The sequence below is a fragment of the Ischnura elegans genome, assembly GCF_921293095.1.
Source record: "Ischnura elegans chromosome 13 unlocalized genomic scaffold, ioIscEleg1.1 SUPER_13_unloc_3, whole genome shotgun sequence".
Lineage (NCBI taxonomy): Eukaryota > Metazoa > Arthropoda > Insecta > Odonata > Coenagrionidae > Ischnura > Ischnura elegans.
In genome coordinates this window covers 3,266,216-3,292,531 of record NW_025791659.1, presented here as the reverse complement: position 1 = coordinate 3,292,531, position 26,316 = coordinate 3,266,216, and the positions used below count along the sequence as shown (strand labels likewise).

Sequence of the window (26,316 nt, the reverse complement as noted above, 5' to 3'; positions counted from 1 at the left end):
TGACGTCACGTGGAGTGGAATCGCATGGGCGCCAATCTGGCCTTTTTCAAATGAGGTTAAAAATGACCCTTGCCATTCGTCTAAACCGGTATTTCAAAAACCAAATAATTTGTATCTTATGAATACACTAATGGTGGGTAACGAATCGCAATCAGTGCCTTTCGTTTTCTTTGATGAAGGAAACTACCCTATTATCCATATATCTATTTAATATAAACAAAACATGATGAACCGCAAACCAATGTCGCTGATAAGATTATAAACCTGGAATGGAGGGAACCCAACTATATTCAGAGTCTGAGATAATGAGGAGTCCCTGCTTGGAAGGGTCGAAAAAGGCTGGTGATGAGAGTGCATGATTACACTGGCCAACAATGATAAAACATTTTTACTGAATAATAATAATAATAATTTATTTTGTCTAGAGACCTTACAGCAAAAGATATAAGACACGTCATAAAAGGAAAAAAATGCATATATATATAATAGATTATAAATAATTGTATGTTCACAGGATATTAATGCTTAATAGGAGGAATGAAATAGGTATTCGTTAACAGAATAATAATTCTTCTCATGAAGAAAAGATTTTAACTTCCTTTTGAATGACTCCATCGACTGAATTGATTTCAAATGTGCAGGAAGTTTATTATAAATTCTGAGGCCCAGCTCGCGTGGGCCCAGCTTTGATCTGTTAGTCCTAATGGAATGATAATGAAGGTTATTACAATTCCTAGTTTCATATTTGTGAACATCACAATTGAGCATAAACAAATCAAGATTATAACGTACAAAAATTAAAATTGATAATAAATATACACACGGGAGTGGAAGAATGTTAAGTGCTTTAAAAATAGGCTTGGAGGGAGCATCAAAAGGTTTGAACAACTGAAAATACTTTATTCTTATGCTTTTTTAAGCTGCTGAACCCAAATATAATGGTTTTAAAGTTGTATCACCCACCATTTATTCACATTTTACAGTTAAATTTATGAAATCAAACAATATTTTTAGAATTCAACAGCTTTTTTATGGTTATAATAAAATTGAATTAGTAGGTCCAATGACTTACTTAACTTTATCACAATTGACCGATGTACCCTTTCGGGTAGTCCCCGCCCGGAGATCCGAATGGGGGACTAGTTTACCTCCGGAATTTTTTACCTGAGAGAATTCCATCAGACAATTTAAAGTTGGAGTAGCTGCACCTCCTCGGGATAATAATGTGGTGGTTTCCCCTTGCCTTCCACATCGCAGTACTACAGCCGTTAAAGTAAATGTTACCACGCCTGAAGTGCAATGAGTGTCGCTGTACTGACCATCGTGATCTCCACCTTCACTCATATGAAGAAGAGCTGCTGCCCTCTCCTCCGGGTGATGTGAGGCATAATTGTTGGCGGCCTCTCATCGCCAAGTCACGGTATCTTCACAGGTTTAGTGTATCATTTAGATGGCCTATCTCACCCAGGGATAGACCCATACCACCTCGGATAACCGCCGCTTTTTGTCCACGACTGCTTATTCGACAAGTAAACTTGCTTATATCGCAGCTAACCTCTATATCTAGAGGTTGACCCACCATCCGCAACCTGGTGGACGCACTCGGTGGCTTAAAGCTCAGCCGCGAGCTGAAGGCTGAAGGCGAGTGAAGGACAAGTGGAAGGGAAAAAGGGCAAGGGACGGCCCCGAACGAGTTATATAGGACAGGTTATGAAGGATGTAAAAGAGAATAAATATGTAGCTATGAAGAGATTAGCGGATAGAAGAGAGAAATGGAGAGCTGCGTCAAACCAATCTTAGGATTGTTGACTAATGATGATGATGAGGTCTAATGAATGAAGATAATGGGGGATTACTGTTGGTACTTCACCGAGAAGTTTAGCAAGCGATTCATCGCAGAAAAAGCTACACAAGAAGCTTCAAGGAAAAAAGGGATAGAAAATGTAGATCAATTCCAGTTGGCAAGTGAACCCTGTATTATCACGTTACATTACTATTGTAAGTAATTTAACAGTAAATACAAACAATTTTATGAGGTAACACAGTGTTTCATTGATTTCCCTACAAACCGTATAGGGATAATAGACTAAATATTGAAATACATATTGCTTGGAAACTATGGGTGATACAAAAAAACTGAGGCCAGGTTTGGATTCGGCACATCAAAATCTATAAAGATCTGCTATTAAAATAAAAAAAGTTTTCAAACACAATTTTTTTGTTGGCCTGTGTTAGATCAGCACGACCCTTCTTAACGAATGCACTGCAAAAATGCTCCTTATGGAGGGGGCGGAAGAATCTCTTGGGACTCAGCACAGCAGTCTAGCTAAGGGGAGAACTCCACCGTCTGTAGGGGTCCCTCACACTGGCAACTTTTACTAAGCAACTAGCTTTTATTTGCTTTGTGGAAGTTTAAATGAAACACATGGCCTTGAATGTGGCCCAAAACAGGGGTGACTTTATAGTTGCCGTAACTCTAAGGATTGTGATTGTGAACAAGAATTTGTGGATGCTGTTGCTTATTGTCCCTCCCCCCCCCCCACCCCTTCCGAAGGAAACTCCTGGCTTCGGAACTGTTTGTATCATGTTTCTATTAACACTTTCGAGACAGCAGAGTTTTCGTCTTATCATGGCTGCTGTACTGAGCCCCAAGAGACTCTTCTTTCTATTGGTACGGACCATTTTTGGAGGACATTCGTTAAGAAGGGTCTCACGGAACCTTTTTCGACCTCGCCTCACTGGAACTCCGCATTGTCTCGGACTCCTAGAGTAGTTGTGCTCCCTCCTTTCCGGGTTTACGACCATACCTGCGGCATTGGTTCGCGGTCAACTTATGTATTGCTTATATGTATTTAGCAAATGGATAATTGTTGCTTGCACGTAAATTACAGACTTTGAATTGAATTCCTTATTTTTATCTGAGCATTGTCAAATTTTAAACGAAGTTCTAAGGCCATTATCAAAGCATTTAACGCAGCAACAATTTCCATGTTGATGTTTATACTTAACTCGAGATATAAGTTAATATGTGTCGTAGAATTTCGTTTAAAAATTGTAAACGCTGCTCAAAAGACAAAAAATTCAATTCTTAGTTTATTTTTCTTGAGAAATGAACAAATATTTATTTCGAAAACTGACTGGATAAACAATTGTATGACCGCTGTCCCTTACCGCTAATAAGAGGGGTTATAAGAGACGAGGGGTCCGGGTACCTGATTCCGAGGGTAAATCCTAAACCCTGTAGCGTTGGGTCCTGAAACAAAGACGACGTAAACCTGCGACTGTTCTAAAAGGGGGAGAGCTAGAAAACGTATAGATACGGCTTTCGTCTCCCGGGTCAGGAAACTTCCACACTTGTATATACGTCTTTAGTAGGGAAAAGGTTAAAAGCATTCATTTGATGGGATCGATTGGAAAAATATTCAATCAAAGAGATCAATCATCGATATAAAAAAATTTAAATCATTTATAAGATCAGTTGAAGTTTGCAATTCTTTTAAATAAAAGTTTCTTTCACGGCTTTTTCAATTGAATTTGCATCCTTACTTAATTTGGTAAATTCGTAAGCTAGTAATTATTCAATATTACTTCGCAATAGATTCCAAATTTTCAAGAAATGATATAATCATAAAATTTAGAGTTGAAATCTCGTCTGAAAAAGTTGTCATTGCATAACTTTTCTACATCATTCCTCATTCATATTATTAGTTTAACTTTTTGTAATAACTTGTATGCTACGTGGCATGATGAGATGAAAGTCATTAATATTGGCTAAATAAGACTGTTGCTGTTGGCAGTGGCGGAATAGTTGCATTATTTCGAATGCTTAAACAAATGAAAATAGATATCTTTCAGAGTAACACAGAGAACATATCATGTTAGGATCCTATATTTCCAGGTCCTGCAGAAACGATAGGTTAAGAGAGATATTTTGCCAAACTGATTGGTATGGGAATTCATTTTTCCCCTGAACCATATATAGGTGTCTACATTTGGATTAAATTAGGTAAAATGCTAACTTTGTACTCTCAGTAGTAGGGGCACTGCTAAGAATTAATGCTGAGGGGGTTTTAGGCACAACTAACACTTGGGGGTGTAGGGTATTGCATACCTGCCAGGGTAAGCGGGATTTGCGGGGACCCTCCTCCAGAGAAATTGTGAAACTAATTGCTCAAAATGGCGAGTTTGAAGGCTTTCTGAGGGATATTTTATTAATCCTTTCACTATTCTATAAGTAATCCTCATCCAATCAAGTCAAATGGATTAAACTTAAATATTTCTCTGAGTTCTGGGGGGGTTTTTTCCCCCAAAACCCCCCCCTCACTGCGCCACTGCTTAGTAGGGATGTAAATCTTCTTATAAGAAAAAAAATTTTCTTATAAGAAATATGCCCAATTCTTATAAGAAATTTTCGTAAAAGAATATTCCAATAGGGAGATGGATTTGGAGAACCTGAGCCTATAATGGAATTCCCAACCCTAGTAGCAATTGATATCTATACAATATCCATACAATATCTATAATATCCAACTATAATATCCAAAGGATATCCAATTTTCATCCAACAACATTGCTTAGATATCCACATAACATCCGAAGTTGCCGCCAAATGCCATCCATATAATCTCCAGCTTGGATATTACCTAATATCTAATTTTCATCCAATAACATTGTATGAACATCCACATAATATCGACGTTGCCACCAAAAGCCATCCATATAATATCCAACTTGGATATTAATCTGATATCTAATTCTTATCCATCATGGATATTAACCAGATTGGGGTCCCCATCCTCCTCTTAGGAGAATTTGCAATCAGGATTAAAACGATCAGTAACATGTGATCACTGTGCCAAATATTTTTAGCCTAAGCTTTTAAAGAACATGAACAGAGTTGCTGACCTATAAAAAATATTGGGGGCCCATTCTGGGGGTCTTGCCCCCCTGATGAACTCCTCCTATTGTTGCAATCAATAGTCAACCATACAAATTGTGCATATAATTGCTCTACCTAATTTTTAAAGTCTAAATTATTTTCAGCGAGTGTATAATGCATTTTCAAGAGGGAGATTGAAAATATATATTTCACTCTCTCACTGGAAAGAATTTGACAGGAAATACTGAGGACAGTAATTATATGCACATAATTTATATACGGTTTCATATTCAAATGAGAAATTCACTATAAATTAAGTAATGAACCCAATCAAGAGAATATAAAGATCAATTTCTTTGAAAAAGTCATGAGAAACTGGCATGGTTAATTTAGACAGACTCATTTGGTTATTAACACAAAAATAAATTCTCTTATTTTTATGCATTTACGTAATCACAAATCTATTTATTTTCTAATGTATCTCAATTCCCAAAATGGAACAACTAAAGAAATAAATTTTCTAACAGAATTTTAAAACAAGCTAGACTAATAAACAGCACGCTAAAGAATACTTCCACAAAGATATAAAATTTAACATTAAAAAGCAAATTTAATATTGTCACTCAATATAACTTATAAGTTAAAACACCAATTGACGTAATATGGGAAAATTAATTCCACACTATTGCCACTAATAAGTGAGAACTGCAATATTGATTAGGATGATCAATATGATGGCCTTTCTTCTAGGCATCCCTAAATTTGGCAATCCTTTATGTAATTTTCTGGTTCCTTAGATGAAGCACTTAGGTGGTAACGTCGAACTGTATCTGTAAAAGAAGAGGTATTCCCTATGACAATGATATCAACAACATGTAGTCCAATTAATCATCACAGGTAATTTATAAAATTTTTGGAGGAACAATGTATTGGAAAATAAGGAAGAGATAAGTAAAACAATAACTTATGTAGTGGGGATGAAGAGCTAAAGAAATAAGCCTTACTGAAGAAAGGGATAGATGTTTGTTCGGGCGTTTTCACAAATAAACATCCTTTTGATTTAGAATTGCCCCTGCACTATCTACCCTCTCATCTAATGATGAAAAAAATGTAATATAAAACTTACCAAAAATTATTGCTTTCAGGCCAAGCTCAGAAAATTCTCGTTTCTTTTTGTAGCCTATCCGGCTATAGTTTGCTGACAAGTTGTCTTTCATGACATACCGGAAAGTTCGTATAATCATTTCCTTAAAGTGTTGCCTCCAATGAGGGCCAACTCTGAAATCTGCAATGAAATTAACAAAGTAAATACATGTTAGTCTTCATTTTCAAAGGTAGATGTGTCAAGTCTTTCAGAGAATGGCAAATATTCATGATGATACAATTTTATAGGAATCTGTCGCATGAGACATTTAATCTAACAATAGTTTCACCAGCATTATTGCTAGTTTCTTCAGGTTTTATTGGCAATTCAGTTATGTCCTGTTTATTGCACATTGCATTCACAAACTGATATCCAATATATATTAAAACCAGTTGAGATATTATTTTTTGAAGATATTAGTTTTGCCTCAATTCCAACTTATACAGAAATTACCAGCAAATTGTGAAAATTGATAACGATATAATCTCTTTATGACTTTCATTGCAATTTAGGCATTTGTGAAAAATGAACTGAAGCACGAATCAATACCTAGATGATAATGATCGGAGAGAGTTAAATTGATGGCTATGTTATGAACAGCTTATTAATTACTATAATTCTTCGACATATTTTTATTGGTTATTCATTTTCATGAAAAAAACCTTCGTATACGAGTTAATTTAGATTGAGACTGATACTTTAATACCATAACGAACTGCTAACAAAGTCATGGATTCTTCTGCGAGAAACCTGATATTTCAACTTAATCGGTGAATGGATTGTATTTTTACTATGGCCGCGAAAGCAAAGATCATGCTTAATTGTGATTACACTGTGAACATAGTAATTAATAATCTTAAATACTTAATGGATATAAATTAGCGGTTCATTAATCGTATTATTACATACGAAAGGGTACATGGGCACAAGTTCGGTGATTCACTGACGAAACGAAAAAATGTTCCATTTACTTACAGGGTCAGCTCAGCAGATATGTGTTGATGATGACAAAGGTATCTTCTTATATCTCTTCGTGCCACTAAGATCCACTGTATCCGGTAATTCAGTATACAGAAACTTAATCCGGCGTTGATTTCAAAGTAGTTGTGTTGGCTGGGAAAACTGTGGGCCAAGGTAACACAACTTTTCAAAGTGCCAGAAATAGTATTTTTCCAATTCCTTTTTGCCAGTCTTCACAACGAAACACGGATTATTTTCGTCTTCCTCAGCATACTTCAACGTAAATTTGCTTGTAAGATAAGATTCTACAGCATAGCTGAATTCACAAAGTCAAAAAACGCAGTAACTACGAATGTAAACATATCAGCTGTGGTTTCAGGAACATTTGCGCAATTTGCGATGGCAGTTGGGTCCTCGTTGGGTCACGTGCAATGCAAGATGGCCGCCGGTCGTTATGGCGCAAGTTTCAAAATACGATATTTAATCCGTTATATTAAAAAATAATTACGCAATATAATAGGCAAAATAGGTAACTTAGGTATTTAAAACGCCAAATATATATTTCCCATAGTTACCAAAAGTTACGAAAATACTTGCTTGTCCCTGTTTTCACTTTTTGTTGCCTAAATTATATTTGCATTCCTTTTTCATTGCAACCATAGTATACATCACTAGCGCAGCAAGGGGGTTTGGGGGATAAACCTCCCTACCCATAGAGCTTAGATAAATTTTAATCCATTTCTTTTAATTTGATTAATATTACTGATAGAATATATAGTGTGAGCAATCAATAAAATATCCCTCAGAAAGCCGTAAAACTCTCCATTTTGGGACATTTATCTGAAAATTATTCTAGAGGAGGGCCCTCGCATATCCCACTTACCCTATCGGGTATTCCAGACCCTCAGACACCCCAGTGTTAGTTGCGCCCTAAAACCATTGATTCCTGGGTGCTCCCCTGGTGCACAATGTATTCACTAATTATGTTCGAGTATGTTTGAATGGAATTAAATAAATGTCTATCATTCCCATTAATATCCAAAGGTCAATAGAAAATTAACATCATTACAATATCCACACAATATTACTTTTGGATATTATGCTTTTTCAAAAAGCCAGCACATATCAATATCCTCACAATATCCATACAATATTACTTTTAGATATAATGCTTATTGGATATTGATAACCATCTATGGATATTATATGGATATCGATTGCTACTAGGGAAGTAACCTTCCAGGATTTGCACAGCTTGTTTTTTTGTCACAACAACATGTCAAGTGCATCTGAAAATAAAATAAAATCAGTGGGAATATTAAAATGTCTCGTGCATTTATATACAACCATGCAAGCTGCATTAGAAAGCACGTAATGGGGGGTGTTAGGATATAAACAAATAGGAAATGCTCTAAGGAAATTTTAACTAGCATTTATTAAAGTCCTATATAGGAAATTTACTTTTGGTTCTAGGGGGAGGGGGGGCAGCTGTCCCCTCCTGCCTCCCGCTGGGTATGCCCATGGGCTACCACCATCTCCTATGAATAATTTCCCTTTATCCTGTGTGTCCTTTATTTTATTAAAAAATATTTTGAAACAAAAGTAACCCAATAGGACTATTTTGACATTTTTTTGCTGTAATTTGTTTTTGATAGATTTTATTTTAACTTAGGAAAGATTGTCAATGCTATAAAAACACCCAATGGAAAATGTATGTGGGATGTATACTATCTTCAGACATGACAAATTATAGTCTGTGGACATTAAATTTGGGAAACATAATTTTTTTCTGTACTAATTTGTGACTTGAAGTAGTAATTGGTTACATAAAATAATAAGCCAGTTTCGTTTTGATTTAATAGTATTGGTTTTTTATGGCAAACCCCTGGACCAAATTTAAGTATGATAATGGGAGAATGACCTGCATATTTATAATAAAAATGTGTATTTAGAAACATATATGCATAAGCTCTCGAGTTTAATTGTACCTTCCCCGCAAAAATGCTAAAAATGGCTGGCCTCAAAGGCTATGTATTTATTTTCTATACAGTTATAATCGGCAAAATTAAAAGGAGAGAGAATGTTGCACAGCATCAAAGATTGATTCCATAGATATAGGACTATGTCTATTTGGTCAAAGAAGTGAGGGATGCTGTCAACAGATTCTGGATCAGTCGGGATTGACATGGAACTAATTGAGTATATCTACCCCTATGAAATGTTACTGAGGATTATATGCTCTCACAGACAAGGAAGTATAGAAAGCAATGCTAAGGGGAGATAGTTTGAGATTTTATGATGGAAAATGTTTGAAGAGATTACCTACATGTTTTGATTTATGTTCTCGATTTTATAAAATTAATATCCAGCAGCTATAAACTGTGCATACGTTTATTATTTCGTGGAAGCTTCAGTTCCCCTTTCAAATTCGTGTCTCATAATTTTGAACAATGCGCACCCAGGCTTAAGACCGGCAGCAAGCAGTACCGAAAGTATCCAACAGAGCACAGCGCTCGAGTTATTTTGCTGATTGCTAGGGATAAATAGTATCAGGTATTCCCGAGAGATGGTACACTGTAAGAACCAGTTAATTTTTTTCTGTTGCATCCACAAATATTACAAAAGAGGATTCTAAAAATATCTCTATATGTGTTGTCATCCACCGCGCACTTGTAGGGTTTCTGAAGGCCGCCACTCGCGTCGCTAGTAGGCAAAGCGATCAGGACATCGTGGAGAAATGTGTAATAATTACGGCTGTTTATCAAAATATATTCTGTAAATGATGTGATATATGTGATTTATAACTTTTAAAGACTCTTAATTGCCATTTTTAAGCTATACTGCAAAATATTGGAAATTAGTGGATGGCTTAGCACTCAGCTAACTCAATGTCACCATACGGATCTTTTAGAAAACCGAATAACAAACGACTGAAGTGGCAATACGTATTAACCAATAATGGGGTTGATGAGAGAACTCGTACATAGTTCTCATGGTTGCACCAAAACAAAGAGGAAACTCTTGCTCAGGTTAACAAATACAAGTAAATGAATGGTTTTTTAACGTGGAAACTTATGATTAATACCCGCTTAAAGTCATCACCGGTTATATTTTTGCCCAAGGAAAATATGAGAACCACCATAACGGGGAATACGTTTAAAAAAATTAAGGTGTCGTGTGTAAATTTGTTGTTTTACTTCTTATTACTGAAATTGTCTTTGCGTAATTTATTTATACAGATCAGAGGGACCTAAAACTGCACCGGGATTGACTCGAAGCTTAGCAAGTAGCTGCAATCAACCCAGTTTGAAGAAAACATGCTCATACATACACGAATGTTTCCTTGAATCTCCTTTCAGCTCGTATCTTAGGATTTGCGACGAGCCACAAACTGCGGCGTAGCAGTATAGTTGTGTTCCTAATACGCCGTTTTAATTTTTGGAATGCCGAATGATATTTTAATAAAGCTGGGAAAATGCAATGTTATGAAATCCCCTCAACATCGTCGATTCACAATAGAGTCCTAAAATGACCCAAAATATAGTACGGATTGTGGGTTGATATTTGCATTGTTTTTATGTTAATTGTTTGTAATAATTAATTTATTGCGCCGTTTGAAGCTTAAAGCAAAATGTGACAGCTGATCGCCAGCAGCAGCTGAAAGCGTAGCAGCGCCGATACCGGAAAACTTAGTACTTAATACTTCTTTTAAACATTATCGTTGTTTCGAAATAAAGATTATAATGTTATCAACGTACGATATTGATATTTTACGTGAAATTCACAAGTTTATGAAATTGTTTTGATTTTACTCCTTATTAATATATGTGTCTTTCATAAAGTCATTACACTTGCATAGGACAATCTATTCAAAATGGCCCCCCTGCCATACGCTGAAAAGTATGTCATGAGATAAGTGAAATACAGTAACGTGTGTAGAAACGGATAATTGCTCGCCTGTTAGGATTTATCTTGATCTTTGGAATACAAGGTAACAAAATCTTCCAATCTTTCACATGTCTTGTCTTGTTATATTTATTTCTTATTAACAATTAATGAATGTGCTATTCGTACGTGATAGAAAAAATAAAAGAATTGGGTGATGTACTCACTGGTCTTGTGCGCGATCAATACTGACTTCATAGGTTAACTATATTGTTATCCCTATGAAGTCATTTAACAGTGTTATTTTAGTTTAAAGTTTTCTCTTGATTTTATGAGTTAGGGGAGCTAAGGTATTCAATGAACGTACATTATTCTCTTGTTTAACAGCCAAAAATATAGGTTGATGTATAAGGGAATGATGCCTGGTATTTTGTTGCGTGGATCTTATAATCTTCGTTTTGTAGGGATTATAGTCGTGTTTCACTGTGAACAGCTATGCAAGTCCAAATCAAACGCTATTGAATAGTCAGTCATCACATTATTTGTGGAGAAATGCTTGCTTCACAAGTGTGCGCGATAATTACGTGGTGGATAAAAGGACGACCTGGAACAATCATGCTTTTCAAATACTGTTTGTACGAGTGGTATTCTACTAAACGCGCTGCAGATATGTTTCAACGCCTATTCGCGAGGATTGTTTCTATTATTTTTTCTGCCAAGTAAGACGAACTATAATTTCCTATTTTACAAGTTTTGGGAATATAATAGCTGCTATTCGTATTTCTAGCAATGCTAATTACAGCTTTGCACAATAATTTTCTTTTGGCATGTGGATCTTACCGTTATTATTATTATTGTGTTTTTGTTACGCACCATATCCTATGGGAGTTCGATGTATTTGGGAGACGGTTGTTAATGGTTTTATTTCTTTCGAGTAAAAGTCTTCCATATACCAGGGTCTACAGTTATTGAGGTTAACCTACAAAATTTTATACAATTTATACAATTACCATGGTAATTGTATAAATTGTATAAAATTTTGAAACAGGTTTATACAATTTTTTCATAGGGGTTGCAACATTTTTTATCTAATTATTCACCTGTATTTACCGTAATTTTACTCAAAACTTCTACATTTAAAAGACAATAACAAGTACATGTTTACGAAATGAGGCAACTTAGTTGGCCACATTCTGTGACATGATGGCCTGAAGTAAACTATTGTAGAAGGACAGGTGGGAGGAGAGAAGGGCCAGGGACGGCCCCGAATGAGTTTCATAGGACAAAGGGGTATAAAGGATGTAAAAGAGAAGAAATAAGTCGCTAGGGAAAAGCTAGCGGATAGGAGAGAGGAATCTATTCCTCTTTGGAGAGCTGTATCAAACCAATCTAAAGGCTGCTGTACACAGTGAATGATCATACGAATGATTATATGCTGAATGATCTTGTGATAATTCTCAGGATCATGTGAGCTAAAAATTTTACCTCTACCCTGTGTGTACATACTGTTAACCATACTTCACACCAAAAACAACATAAATAATTATTACCTCAACTCAGATGTTCACCTGTACTCCACCAGAAAAAAACAATGATCTTCACCAACCGTTTGTACGCACTAGGAAATCTGCTATTGGGCCTAAACATATGGGGCTTCAGCTCTGCAACAAACTTCCCTCACAAATGAAACATTTAACCACAGACAAGGTTTTCAAGGATAAATTGAAGGTATTTCTCCACTCTAAATTATACTACTCACTTAACGAATTTCTATTCGATGAGAACTTATAAATGTTTAAGTCTTTTGTATTAACGATCATTCCCAATGTTGATCTCACTATTTTTACTATTATTTCATGTATATTTTAAATTTTTGATATATCTAACCCATTGCGGACATTACCATAATACTGGTGATGGTTCAACCATTTTATATTGACGTGCCATCTATCTGAATTGATCTAGCTACTCATTGTTTTCTGATCCTTTGGCAAATAAAGTATTATATTCTATTCTAAATAGAACATGTTCTAATTTTCACTGGATGATCATGTGCATGACGGTTCATTCATGAATTTTTTCATTATATACAGCAAATGATTTCATTCTTCTGATCAATAACCTTGTATAGTGGCCTTGAGGATTGTTGACTGATGATGATGATGAAGAACGAACACGTGTTTAGAATAAGCCCATTTCAATTTTTCTTGATGGAAATACACAGTGCTGTAGTTGGGAAAAAAATTTAGGCGGTACTCACCAAAAATTGCCAACAGCTGAACATAAATTATACATCCGTCCACAATAGGCTGGTTTCCTATTATTTTTTATTGCCTATATCGAAAGATTATTACTCCTGGAGCACTTATTTCACGCTTTTAGATTTTTAAATGACGATATCTATTTTTCGCGAATAAATGAAAAGTGAAAATTTTCAAGCACGCGAAAATGCGATGACTAAGTATGAATGCTGGGAAAACTCCGTGTGACGTCATTCTGGTTGCCACTGCTGTAAGTGAGGTGACCTTGGGGCGAAGCTTTGAGCGCTGATACGACACAGGATGTTAGCAGCTAGCAGAATGCCCTGCTAGGTGGTAGTGCTTGGCTTAAATAAGGATTATTAATACCTTATCAAACGAAGAAAAATTTCTGAACTTTCTGGCAATTTTAATAGGTGATTATTAAGACATGTTTCCCTGAGCTCTGTGCCTCATGCATGCATTGGTAATCTCAGACGATGTAAAACTCCTATCTACTCGTATAGAAACTAGGTCCCTGTGACGTCACGTGGAGTGGCATCGCATGGACGCCAATCTGGCCTTTTTCAAATGAGGTTAAAATTGACCATTAACATTGGTCTAAACTGGGATTTCTAAAACCAAAGAATTTGTGTATTATGAATACACTAATAGTGGGTAAGGAATCGCAATCAATGCCTTTCGTTTTCTTTGATGAAGGAAACTACCCTATTGAACTCAAACACTTATATTACTTCCAGGATGTGCAATGAGATAACTCTGAACAAGTAAATAATCATTTCCGATTTTTCTTTCTGAAATCCATTGGGCAATTTATAGAAGGGCTATTTTTTACTTATTTATAAAGGTATTTTAACCGGTACACTTGTAACGAGTTTGGATTTTAGGGGGTACGCCGTACCGGGCCAACTACAGCACTGGGATTACATTGTTTAAGTATTATATGTGTAGGTACGTTAATAAGATATTTATCTGAAATATGAATAGGTCACAGCTGTGCAGTTCATTTCAAATTTATCACAAGTAGCATTTAAATATTGTGAAAGACATAGAGAAATCAATACTTGATCCCAGTTAATTAAAATCTCTCATCATTTTAGATAGAGGAGAGTTATAGGCATAATTTGTTACTTGTGTGTTAAATAACAACATTAAAAATTTTTTCATTCTGCTTTCATTTTTCATTATGTCACATTTCCACTCCATCTCGCCTGAAACCTCAGATTACTTGGTTTATATTTTTTTAGATAGGAAAAAACATTTATTTTGCAACCTGACTGAATGAAAAATTGTTCCTCACCGCAAAGAGGGGTAATATAAGACCAGGGGTCAGGGTACTTGCTCCTAGATTTTGAGGATAAGGCACAAGTCCCGCTGCGTTGTGTCCCGAAACCAAGACTTTGCGTACCCAAGACTGTCATAAAAGGAGAGAGCAAGGAAATGGATATTTTAGGCATTTGTTCACCTGCATACAGTCCGGCCGCCGAGAGTTGTCCGTTGGCAGCTAGAAGGTGTAAACAAGCTGCCATGTTGTTTTTTTAAATGAATTAACATTAACAATAGTAGTGAGGAGGCAATAATTAGAGGCAATACTGGTGTGGAGGGACGCGAAAAGAAAACGGGGAGTCGTGTATGGAGAGAAGGAAAAGATGGACGTGTTATAAAAGCTCGGGAGAAAAATTAAAGTAGTGGTGTATTGAGAGACCGGAGGAAGAGATACGGCAGAACTCAAGATCTGCAGAAAGAAGAAAAGGACGCAGAGAAAAAGGAGGAGTCTACGAGAGAGAAAGAGACCGTAGGAAAGGGATACGGCAGAACTCAAGATCCCCACTGGTGCAGTTCATGGCAGTGGTTCAGTGAGTGGTAGTACGGATAGTACAAATGGGATTGTAGTAGTCATGGCGGCTTGTTGATGTTGTTTTTGCACACGAGTTTTAAAATTATAAAATTTCTTTACAAAGTGTAACAAAAGTATTCGTAAAGTGAGTAGTGGATAATTGAAATCGTTACAATTTGCTACGCTACCAGTGGCTTTGGGAGACCGCAATAAATCAAATATTCACGAAATGATGCGGCGGCATTTTTATATCTTTAGCTTATGTTTCTTTATCTTCTAAACTATTATAAAACTTATATTTAATGTTATGCATTCCCAATACGACACAACTTTTTCAGTAAAAATAGCAATTTAAAAAACAGAATCCAAAAACTGATCTCAAACACACTTGAATTATTGTTATCGTTTTAAGCGTCAATATCTCGCCATTATTCAAAATGACGGCTTAAATGCCAAAGAAAGGTGGCTAACTAATAGGAAAGAATTGAATTTATTTCGTTTATATTCCTTTTCTTGACGCATTCTGCAGGCGAGACGTGAGGTCTCTGAGACCTCTAATCGAATTAATTTGTAAATTTACTTAATTAAATAATAAAAAAGTTTAATTTTAATAGTTTTATAACCTTATCATAAAAAACTTTGTAGCTAATGATGATTATACGTTTGATACATATACATTATATACATCCTGGCTTGTTGATGTTGTTTTTTGCTCACAAGTTTTAAATTGTAAAATTTCTTTATAAAGTGTAATAAAATCATAAGTAAGAGGAGTGGAAAATGAATTAAAATGTTACAAAGGGGTAGGGGGCAAGGTTGCCAGGTAAGAAAGGGAAACGCCCACATCACATGTAAACAAAAGGGTTCCGTGAAGAAAGGAGCCGGAAGGGACGAGGAGTGTGAAGGACCCAAAGGAAGATTCCTTTGTTTTGACAATAGGGTGGTTTCCTATTATTTTTTTATTGCCTTAATCGAAAGATTATTACTCCTGGAGTACGTATATCGCGCTTTTAGATTTTTAAATGACGATATCTATTTTTCGCGATTAAATGAAAAGTGAAAATTTTTAAGCGCGCGAAAACGCGACGCTCAAGTATGAATGCCGGGAAATATCTCCGTACGTCGTATTTCTGGTTCCCCCTCCCGCCCGGTGAGGTGACCTTGAGGCGAGGCTTAGCGCTGATACGTCGCAGGCTGCCAGCGGGTAGCTGAGTACCTTGCTGGATGGTAGCGCTTGGCTTAAAAAAGGTTTATTAATACCTTATCAAACGAAGAAAACTTTCCGACCTTAGCCAGTGTTAGTAGGTGATTATGAAGACATGTTTCCCTGAGCTCTGTGCCTCATGCATGCATTGGTAACCTCAGACGATGTATAACTCCTATCCTCTCGTGTAGAAACTAGGTCCCTGTGACGTCACGTGGAGTGGAATCGCATGGGCGCCAATCTGGCCTTTTTCAAATGAGGATAAAAATGGACCATTGCCATTCGTCTAAACCGGTATTTCAAAAACCAAATAATTTGTGTATTATGAATACACTAATGGTGGGTAATGAATCGCAATCAATGCCTTTCGTTTTCTTTGATGAAGGAATCTACACTATTCGCAGAAAGGGGTTGTTTTGGTGGTTCAGGCCTGTTTCAGTGCTTCATATGCATGTGACGACGTTGTATGACTAGACGAGGGTGTGAGGTGCATTTGGGGGACGGGGATTGGTTGCAAACCACGTTGGCGCAGGGTTCTCTGCCCCTTTTTTTAAAGTGCCGTCGGACAACTCTCGCTGGCTGGGCAGTAGGAAAATCTCCACAAATTCGCTCATGCTGCACTGTCTGAACGAGGTTTATCAAGAGAATGCATCTAAGTACATATAATAATTATTATTTATTTTCCCTTTTCTTGACCTTATTTAATATATAATATGGTATTTCCTGGAGTATAGGTCATTTATACAAAAGTTAGCAGCCAACGTTTCGATTTATTTTCTATTTTATAAGCAATGGCCATAGTTTTGATTTTGAGAACGCCGAAATTTTAGATCATGAAGTTGTATTGAAAAAAAAACTTTTCAAGGAAATGGTTTATATTTCAAAAACAAAAAATTGTTGTAATAAAAAAACAGACATCGATAACCTCAGCAAAATTTATTTTTATTTAATACATCAAAATTAATGGTAACCTAGGTTGTGGCAATACCTTAGAAACAAAACATAAATGAATATGTTCAAAGTTCAGAGGTACTATGTCAAAATTTTTTGTATATTCCATTCTGTTCTTATATATATGTTTATATATACATATATCTTTAAATTATATTGTATTGTATAAAAAAAACCCAATTGTTCCTTCTTTATGTATAAATATTGTGTATCGTCTTATTCTCTGTATTTTATATTGTTTCACACTTTTTCTAACATAGCCCTGAAGATGATTTAAGAAAATAAATCGAAACGTTGGCTGCTAACTTTTGTATAAATGACCTATACTCCAGGAAATACCATGTTATATATATAGGTAATCAGCGCTTAAATGTGCGTAACTTAAGCCTCATTCACGAAACCATACCTTTCGCAACGACACTGAAGTTGTATTCTCCGGAGTTTGCATGACTATATTGTTGCACTCTTCGAACCTTATTAGACAGCTCCAGCTAACTTTCATTTGGCTTTTTCTCAGAAATGGTAAACCTTAGAGAACATACTATTATGACAATTTTTTAGATAATTTTCTGATCTACAATTTTGATTGGAACACTTTTTATCGTAAAACTAACCGTTTTGCCAAAAAATGCTAAAAATCTATTTTTATGACCTTTGACCTCGAATAAATTTTTTTCACACACGGGATCGATGGGGACTTTTCAGGATTTCATAAGAGTGGTATTCCCTGTGTTCCTGTAAATTTTCACCTCGTTGGGAATTTATGTAAGGGTCAGCATCTATTTTGAGTGGGCTTCATGATAAATGATTTCAATTGATGGTCAGTGCTGATTTTTGGGTTCCTCAGCCGCGTTGGTTTGTTTTTGGATGACAACAGTTTCGGGAGCCATCCTGCTCCCGTCTTCAGGTCGAAGGTGAGAAGTTCTCGTTTTTGCCCGCCTTATATGGCTCTGTCCCGCTGCCTGCCGGACGCTGATTGGTCAATACCATCTTCCAAACGTTGCTGATTGGGTAGCCTTGGTCTTGGTTGAAATTATTGTTTTTGTGTATTTCCAAGGCTTCCCTGATCAGCCTTGGATAGTAGCGATTCTCCTTGGCCACCTTCTTCGTTCCTTCGAAGTCTATACTGTGACCTGCCTCACTCCACGCGTGTTCTGCAATGGCCGACAGGTGGAGCTGCTTCTATTTTGTGGCTCTTGCATGTTCTTTTATCCTGGTCGCCATTCCTCGGCATGTCTCTCCTATGTAAGCTTTCCCGCATGAGCACGGCACTTCGTAGACAATAATTTCAACCGAGACCAAGGCTACCCAATCAGCAACGTTTGGAAGAGGGTATTGACCAATCAGCGTCCGGCAGGCAGTGGGACAGAGCCAAAAACGAGAACTTCTCACCTTCGACCTGAAGACGGGAGCAGGATGGCTCCCGAAACTATTGTCATCCAAAAACAACCAACGTGGCAGAGGAACCCGAAAATCAGCACTGACCATGAGCAACGCCGCGGAAACCTACGCCAGGATTTCAATTGATGTTTGATTGAAATCCATGGCAGATTCCAATTTGGATTTTGGTGAAAATTGTGGGTTTGACCTATTTTAATTTTTATTTAATACTTAATTTGACCTATTTAGTTTTTGGTAATCAAAAGTGATACAGCACACTCCCAATTATCCGGGCTAATGGTGGGGAGAGACGGCACAAATAATCGGAAAACAAGGATAATCATAAACTTTCGCTTAAATGTCTTGCAATGTTCATAATTTACGTAAAACAAACAATATATTATTATTTATGCCATTATTCTGCTTTATTAGCGTGCTTCCCGGACTCAATGAGAGGTTTCTTCGTCAGTTCGCGATCTTTTTAGCGGCAATAACATGGTTGTACTCGTATTATTAATGCTCCATGTGAGGCCTGGTTTCGAAAACCACACTATCGTAGCTGTGTGATCGCGGATACAGAAAAGTGATTTGCACAAACGCTTCAAAACAACTGCTCGACGTCTGAAACTACATCGTCAGGCACCACGCCACGCAGTGTCACTTAAATGTCTAGCAATTTTCATAATTTACCTAAAACAAACAATACATTAATATTTATGCAGTTATTTTATTACTTTAAAGTGCTTCCTGGACTCACTTAGAGCTTTCTTCGCCAGTTTGCGATCTTTTTAGCGGTAATAGCATGGTTTTACTCGTATTATTACGGTTCCATATATGAACTGGTTTAAAAAACCACGCATCCGTGGCTGTGTGATCATGGATTCGGCAGTGGCGCCAACTCCACGGGGCCTGAGGGGGCCCGAGCCCCCTCAAAGATCCGTTAGGGGGGGCTGAGCCCCCTCAATAATTCAAGAAAATAATTAAGTTATATTATGCTTTGGGAAAATCACAAAAATTTATTGGTATTTTCCCATGTTTGACGATAGATACCTTTTAAAATGCATTCAATAATGTGCTAAAACAAATAATTTTAAGGTAGTAAGCAGGTTAACTGAAAACAAGTGGTGTGAATTATGATAGTGTTACGGTGCTGAGACACACTTTGAATTTAACCTCTTCCCGGGGTAAGACCCCCGATATGGGCCCCCCCAATATTTTTTATAAGTCGGCGCCCCTGGGATTCGGAAAGTGGTTTGCATGAATGCTTCAAAACCACTGCTGGACATCGGAAACTACACAATCAGGCACCATGCCATGTAGTTGCATCTCGCACAAGTTGCTCTGGTCGCAACCTCTGCTAGCCACATATCCGTGAGCAAGGAGCGAGGTCGCACACTGCGAGGCTTGAGAAACAGGAACACGGTGCTCCTGTGAATGCATCTAGCGCGCAATCGCTTCCGTTTTACGAAGGGAATGCTAACGGAAATAATAAGCCCGGTGTATCCTAGCATTAATGCAGTAATAGGGTAGTTTCCTTCATCAAAGAAAACGGAAGGCATTGATTGCGATTCGTTACCCACCATTAGTGTATTCATAATACACAAATTATTTGTTTTTTGAAATACCGGTTTAGACGAATGGCAAGGGTCAAATTTTATCCTCATTTGAAAAAGGCCAGATTGGCACCCACGCGATTCCACTCCGCGTGACGTCACAGGGACCTAGTTTCTATACGTGTAGATAGGAGTTATACATCGTCTGAGGTTACCAATGCATGCATGAGGCACAGAGCTCAGGGAAACATCTCTTAATAATCACCTATTAAAACCGGCTAAGGTCGGAAAGTTTTCCTCGTTTGATAAGGTATTAATAATCCTTATTTAAGCCAAGCGCTACCATCCAGCAAGGTACTCAGCTATCCGCTAGCATCCTGCGACGTATCAGCGCTAAGCCTCGCCTTAAGGACACGTCACCGGGCGGGAGGGGAAACCAGAAATACGACGTACGGAGATATTTCCCGGCATTCATACTTAAGCGTCGCGTTTTCCGCGCTTGAAAATTTTCACGTTTCATTTAATCACGAAAAATAGATGTTGTCATTTAAAAATCTAAAAGCGTGAAATACGTACTCCAGGAGTAATAATCGTTCGATTAAAGCAATAAAAAAATAATAGGAAACCACCCTATTCCACGATACTCACGATATTAAGAAGAAAGTTAAAAATATATTCAAACATGGAGCTGGATTGGATCACATTGTGTAGTACAGTGGAACTTGGTTATAACGGCATCGGCTGTAACGTCAACTCGGCTCCATATTTTTAACTTTCTTCTTAAATACTGAGAGTGAGGCAATACAGCAGACGCCCGATTATCTGGCTGCGGTTTATCCAGGCTGCGGATCTTCCGTGCATGATTTTTCACTCTCACTCAATTTTTGTGCGGTTTAAAAGAAATCGGATGCAAAATCATCGGAATAGGGTGGTTTCCTATTATTTTTTTATTGCTTTAATCGAAAGATTATTACTCCTGGAGTACGTATTTCACGCTTTTAGATTTTTAAATGACGATATCTATTTTTCGCGATTAAATGAAAAGTGAAAATTTTCAAGCGCGCGAAAACGCGACGCTTAAGTATGAATGCCGGGAAATATCTCCGTACGTCGTATTTCTGGTTCCCCCTCCCGCCCGGTGAGATGACCTTGAGGCGAGGCTTAGCGCTGATACGTCGCAGGCTGCTAGCGGATAGCTGAGTACCTTGCTGGATGGTAGCGCTTGGCTTAAATAAGGATTATTAATACCTTATCAAACGAGGAAAACTTTCCGACCTTAGCCAGATTTAATAAGTGATTATTAAGACATGTTTCCCTGAGCTCTGTGCCTCATGCATGCATTGGTAACCTCAGACGTGTTATGATTATGAATATCAAGATTCTGTAGAAGTGTCAAGTGAGAATGGTGATTTCTTATAAGCATCACAGCACAATAAATAGAAATACAAGGTAGGGGAAGGATTTGTAACTTTTTGAAAAGATTGCGACAGCTGTCTCGTTTCCTAGCTTTGCAGATGATTCTGACTGCCCATTTCTGTAATTTAAAAATACGAACAGCCTTAGGGGATAGACCCCAGGCTAAAATACCATATCTTAGCCTGCTATTGATATGAGCAAAATAAATAGTGATAACTGTTTGTGAGTCGGTTAATTGCATCATGCGTATTTTCATACTTGGAGCTGGATTGGATCACATTGTGTAGTGTATACAGTTGAGGATCTTAACCCTTTCGAGACGGCGGAGTTTTCGTCTTAGCATGACTGCTGTACTGAGCCCCAAGAGAGACTTCTTTCTCGTGGTACGGAGTATTTTTGGAGGGCATTCATTAAGATGGGTCTCACTGAACCTTTTTCGACCCCTCCCCGCTGGGACTCCGCATTATCTCGGACTCCGAGAGTAGTTGTGCTCCCTCCTTTCCGGGTTTACGACCATACCTGCGGCATTGATTCGCAGTCAACTTATGTATTGCCTATATGTATTTAGCAAATGGATAATTGTTGCTTGCACGTAAATTGCAGACTTTGAATTGAATTCCTCATTTTTTTCTGAGCATTGTCAAATTTTAAACGAAGTTCTAAGGCCAATATTAACGCATTTAATGCAGCAACAATTTCCATGTTGATGTGTATACATAACTCGAGATATAAGTTAATATTATCATAGAATTCCGTTTTAAAATAGTAAACGCTGCTCAAAAGACAAATAATTCAATTCTTAGTAAATTTTTTATGAGAAGTGAACAAATATTTATTTCGAAAACTGACTGGATAAACAATTGTACGACCGCTGTCCCTTACCACTAAGAGGGGTTATACCTGCTCCCGGATTCTGAGGGTAAATCCTAAACCCCGCAGAGTTGGGTCGGGAGACAAAGACGACGTAAACCCGCGACCGTCCGAAAAGGGGGAGAGCTAGAAAACATATGTATACGGCTTTCGTTGTCCCGGCCAGGAAAATCTCACACGTAAAAATACGCCCGTCGTCTCCCGGGTCAGGAAATGCCCACACGCATATATACGTGTACAGTAGGGAAAAGGTTAAATCCGGAATCAAGAAACATGGAAAACCAGGAATCTGAAGCGTTTGAAAATTCCTCTGTATAGTGTTTCCACTAGCCACCTTGTGGCACCACTCTCTGAGCCTTGTTCTGGGACAAGTGGGAAGTTAGCACACGCTAGCACAAACAACCTAGGCAGGGAAATGTAGGGATCTCAGATATCAAGCACAAAAGCCTGAAGGCATTTATAGATTAATTAATTTACAAAAATATTAAAGCATTTGCTTTTCTTTTCAAATGAGGTAAAAATTGACCTATGCCATTCGTCTAAACCGGTATTTTTAAAACCAAATAATGTGTACATTATGAGTACACTAATGGTGGGTAACGAATCGCAATCAATGCCTTACGTTTTCTTTGATGAAGGAAATTACCCTCTTGCATGCTGGTAATGATTATGGGAGTGTTTTTCACTTTATGTAGTACATTTTTAGAACAAAACTTAGTCATCTCCCAATATCAATCGGAGACTAAGTCCTAAAGTTTATAAAACTATGATGGCGAAACATTACCCTGCTACAAACTCGGAAATAGAGCCTCCAGGCAGGGTTGATTAATTTAAATAACTTTGATTTAAATCCTGATTTAAATCACGATTTAAATCACTTGATTTTTATTTTAAAAAATCAGGTGATTTAAATCATAATCTGATCTATATGTTTGATTTTTAAAGAGTCAAGAAAAGGAAGCTGTAAGTGTATAATTTTGATTTTTATTTCTTAATACAATGAATCGACAGTTATCAGCGCAATGGTGGCTCTTAAATAGAAATGATACTGTAGGAATGCATGTTACATGAAAATTAAAAAAAAATGGCTTTGGTTAGAATACTTGTGTATACGTTGAAAAAATTGTTTTCTGATTTAACTTTAAGCGTAGGCACCATACAAAGTTGCAATTACAGAATTTTTTAAAACTTCATATGCTTTAGAACCGCATAATGTAGCACATTTGATACTTCCAATGGCAATTTTATATTATGCTGGTGTAATTTTTAATTTGATACCATTGGCATTTCCATAGTTCTCTCCCCTGATTGACTAAATGTTGTATTGAGTTTAGAGTATGTCGCCTCTTATTGTTTCTGCAAACGATCATTCTCCATTATGCTGCCCAAATGGTTAGTTTTGTAATTAACCCTTTCACTGCTGTGGACGTACCTAGTACGTCCGCACGGCAGACTGCTGTGGACGTACTTTTTCTTCCTCCTTGCCATGCGGTCAGCACTTTCGCCGAAGCACTTCGAAGGGACCCACTAATCCAGGACCCTTTCCTCGACAAACTCACCAACGCAGGACCGTCTCATCGGCCCTACCTCCGGAAAAGTGACCGCTCTGACTGCAATTTGAAAATCAATCAATCAATCCGATCATCACAATATGATGGTCTTCATCGCACTCCTGCCAATGAAGCAATCAAGCACGTCTTTGAAACGTGTTTCTGCGATGAAAAATAATGATTTTGTCAACTTGATATAATGGCCGTTTTCCGGTGGTCCGCAGCCACGTTTTGTTGCAAAGTTAACAAAATCGTTATTTTTTATCGCAGAGACACGGTTCAAAGACGTACTTGATTGCTTGATTGGCAGGAGTGCGATGAAAACAATCATATTGTGATGATCGGATTGATTGATTGATTTTCAAATTGCAGTCAGAGCGATCACTTTTCCGGAGGTAGGGCCCCCGGTGGTAGGGCCGATGAGACGGTCCTGTGAGGGTGAGTTCGTCGAGGATAGGGTCGGGGATTAGCGACCCTTCGGAGGGTGTACCACACCCATCCTGGAAGTACCTGCTCCATGGGCCCAGGAAACGCATTTTAACATTTTCGCCGCATGTGAGGAGAAGGTTTCCGGAGATTGAACAGCAGTGAAAGGGTTAACTGAATCTTTGATGAATGAAGAATCATAAAAATCTCATTTAAATCAATAAAATCCGATTTAAATAAAAAAAATCAACAAAAACGATTTTTTTGAAAAAAATCATGATTTTTATCAACCCTGCCTCCAGGTATTACCAACATCCTTGATGTAGGGGTTGGTGACGTTTCAAGTGTCCGTTCGCACTATCTAGCGATTTGATCGATGGATTTTTTTTCCTCATAGGAAAACCCACTAAAATCGCTGGCACATTAATTGCGTAGGCTTGGTTTCACTATTTAGTCGGGCCCTCTTCGCTTCTATAGTGTTGAGCTGGAATATGCTCCTATACGGAAGTGAGGCATGGACAATGACCGCAGCGGAGAAAGCAAGGATAGAGGCCTTTGAAATGTGGTGCTACAGAAGAATGATGAAAATCAAATGGATCGACCGAGTTACTAACGAGGAAGTCCTAAGAAGGGTGGGAGAGAAGAGAAGCCTCATGAAAACCTTAATAAGAATACGGAACAACCTTATGGGCCACATCTTGAGACATGATGGCCTGATGAAGACAATCATCGAAGGGCAAGTGGAAGGCAAGAATGGAAAAAGAAGACCTCGAACAAAATATATGGAACAAGTAAAGAGAGATGTGAAAGAGAAGAAATACGTAGGTGTGAAAAGATTAGCTGATAGGAGAATAGAGTGGAGAGCTGCGTCAAACCAATCCTAGGATTGTTGACCAGCGATGATGATGAGTGTTGAGCTGTTTTTCCCCGTCCCATTCCTTCGGAACCTATCCTACCCCAGAGGCGTCGAAGGGCTCCTATCGCGGCGGCGCCTCCTTCCTTTTCCCTTCCTCACCTCCCCATCTCCAGGTGATCGGGCGTATAAGCCACGAGCTTGGTTCCTGGCCCCGATGCGTTGTATCCTTCGAAGGGTTCACCTAGAACCCTCATACTCTCTGTCCAACGAAGGAAGGTATCGATAGATGTCGCGATAATAATAATAATAATAATAATAATAATGTTTATTTGTCCAGAGATCTAGAAGTACAAGGGGTACACTGAAATAGGACACGTCAGGTTAAAAAAATATGTATACAATAAATACAAATATACAATGATGCAGGATACGTCAAACTTTGTTTAAGAATTCATCTACAGAATAATACATTCTTAATTTCAAATATTTAAGTAGGTTAATTTCAAATATTTAAGTAGGTTGGTCTTAAAAGTAGTGACACTTAATGGTGCCTTAAGTTCAGGTGGCAATTTATTGTAGAATTGAAGGCCCATACAATTTGGACCAGCACTGGTATTCTTGGTGCGCACATACAAAACATGCAGCTGGTCAATTTGCCTGTTAGAATGATGGTGGACATCACGGTTCTTAATGTAATGAAATAGATTTCTTTTTGTGTAAGCAAGTAAATGAAAAATATACACACATGGTAGTGGTAATATGTCCAGTTTCTTGAACAAGGGACGACAAGGTGAATCATAGGGGGCATTGCACATCAGCCTTATAATTCGCTTCTGAATTTGAAAGATTTCAGTAGAATGGGGAGAGGAACCCCAAAACAGGATACTGAAAATAATGTGCGAGTAAAATTCACTATAGTAAATGGACAATAAGACATCATTATTTACAGTGTTCCTGATGCTTCTTATGAGAAAGCATGTTGAACTGAGCTTGCTGCGCAATTTGCTGATGTCTGCTATTGTATGCTATCAATGAAAGCTATTTAGCATGAAGGAAAAGATGTATTTATTGCTTGTTCTCATCCAGTAATAATAATACAGTACACTGCCAATTATCCTAATGGGCTAATGATGGGGAGGGACGGCAC

General features: G+C 37.6%; 1 protein-coding gene and 1 long non-coding RNA gene across 2 annotated transcripts in view; one reads left to right on the top strand and one right to left on the bottom strand.

Annotated features, from left to right (window-relative positions):
- Positions 1-5,342: 5,342 nt before the first annotated feature.
- On the bottom strand, positions 5,343-7,074 carry LOC124172869. Its single transcript, XR_006868305.1, has 3 exons — positions 6,999-7,074; positions 6,006-6,164; positions 5,343-5,709 (listed from the first exon to the last, which is right to left on the bottom strand). It is a non-coding gene; the product is annotated as an uncharacterized LOC124172869 (long non-coding RNA).
- Positions 7,075-10,757: 3,683 nt separating this feature from the next.
- LOC124172799 overlaps positions 10,758-26,316 on the top strand; it is a 175,997-nt gene continuing 160,438 nt past the window's right edge. Inside the window, exon 1 of the mRNA XM_046552283.1 lies at positions 10,758-10,974. The gene's annotated coding sequence lies outside the window, so the exon portion shown is untranslated. The remainder of the gene's footprint in view (positions 10,975-26,316) is intronic.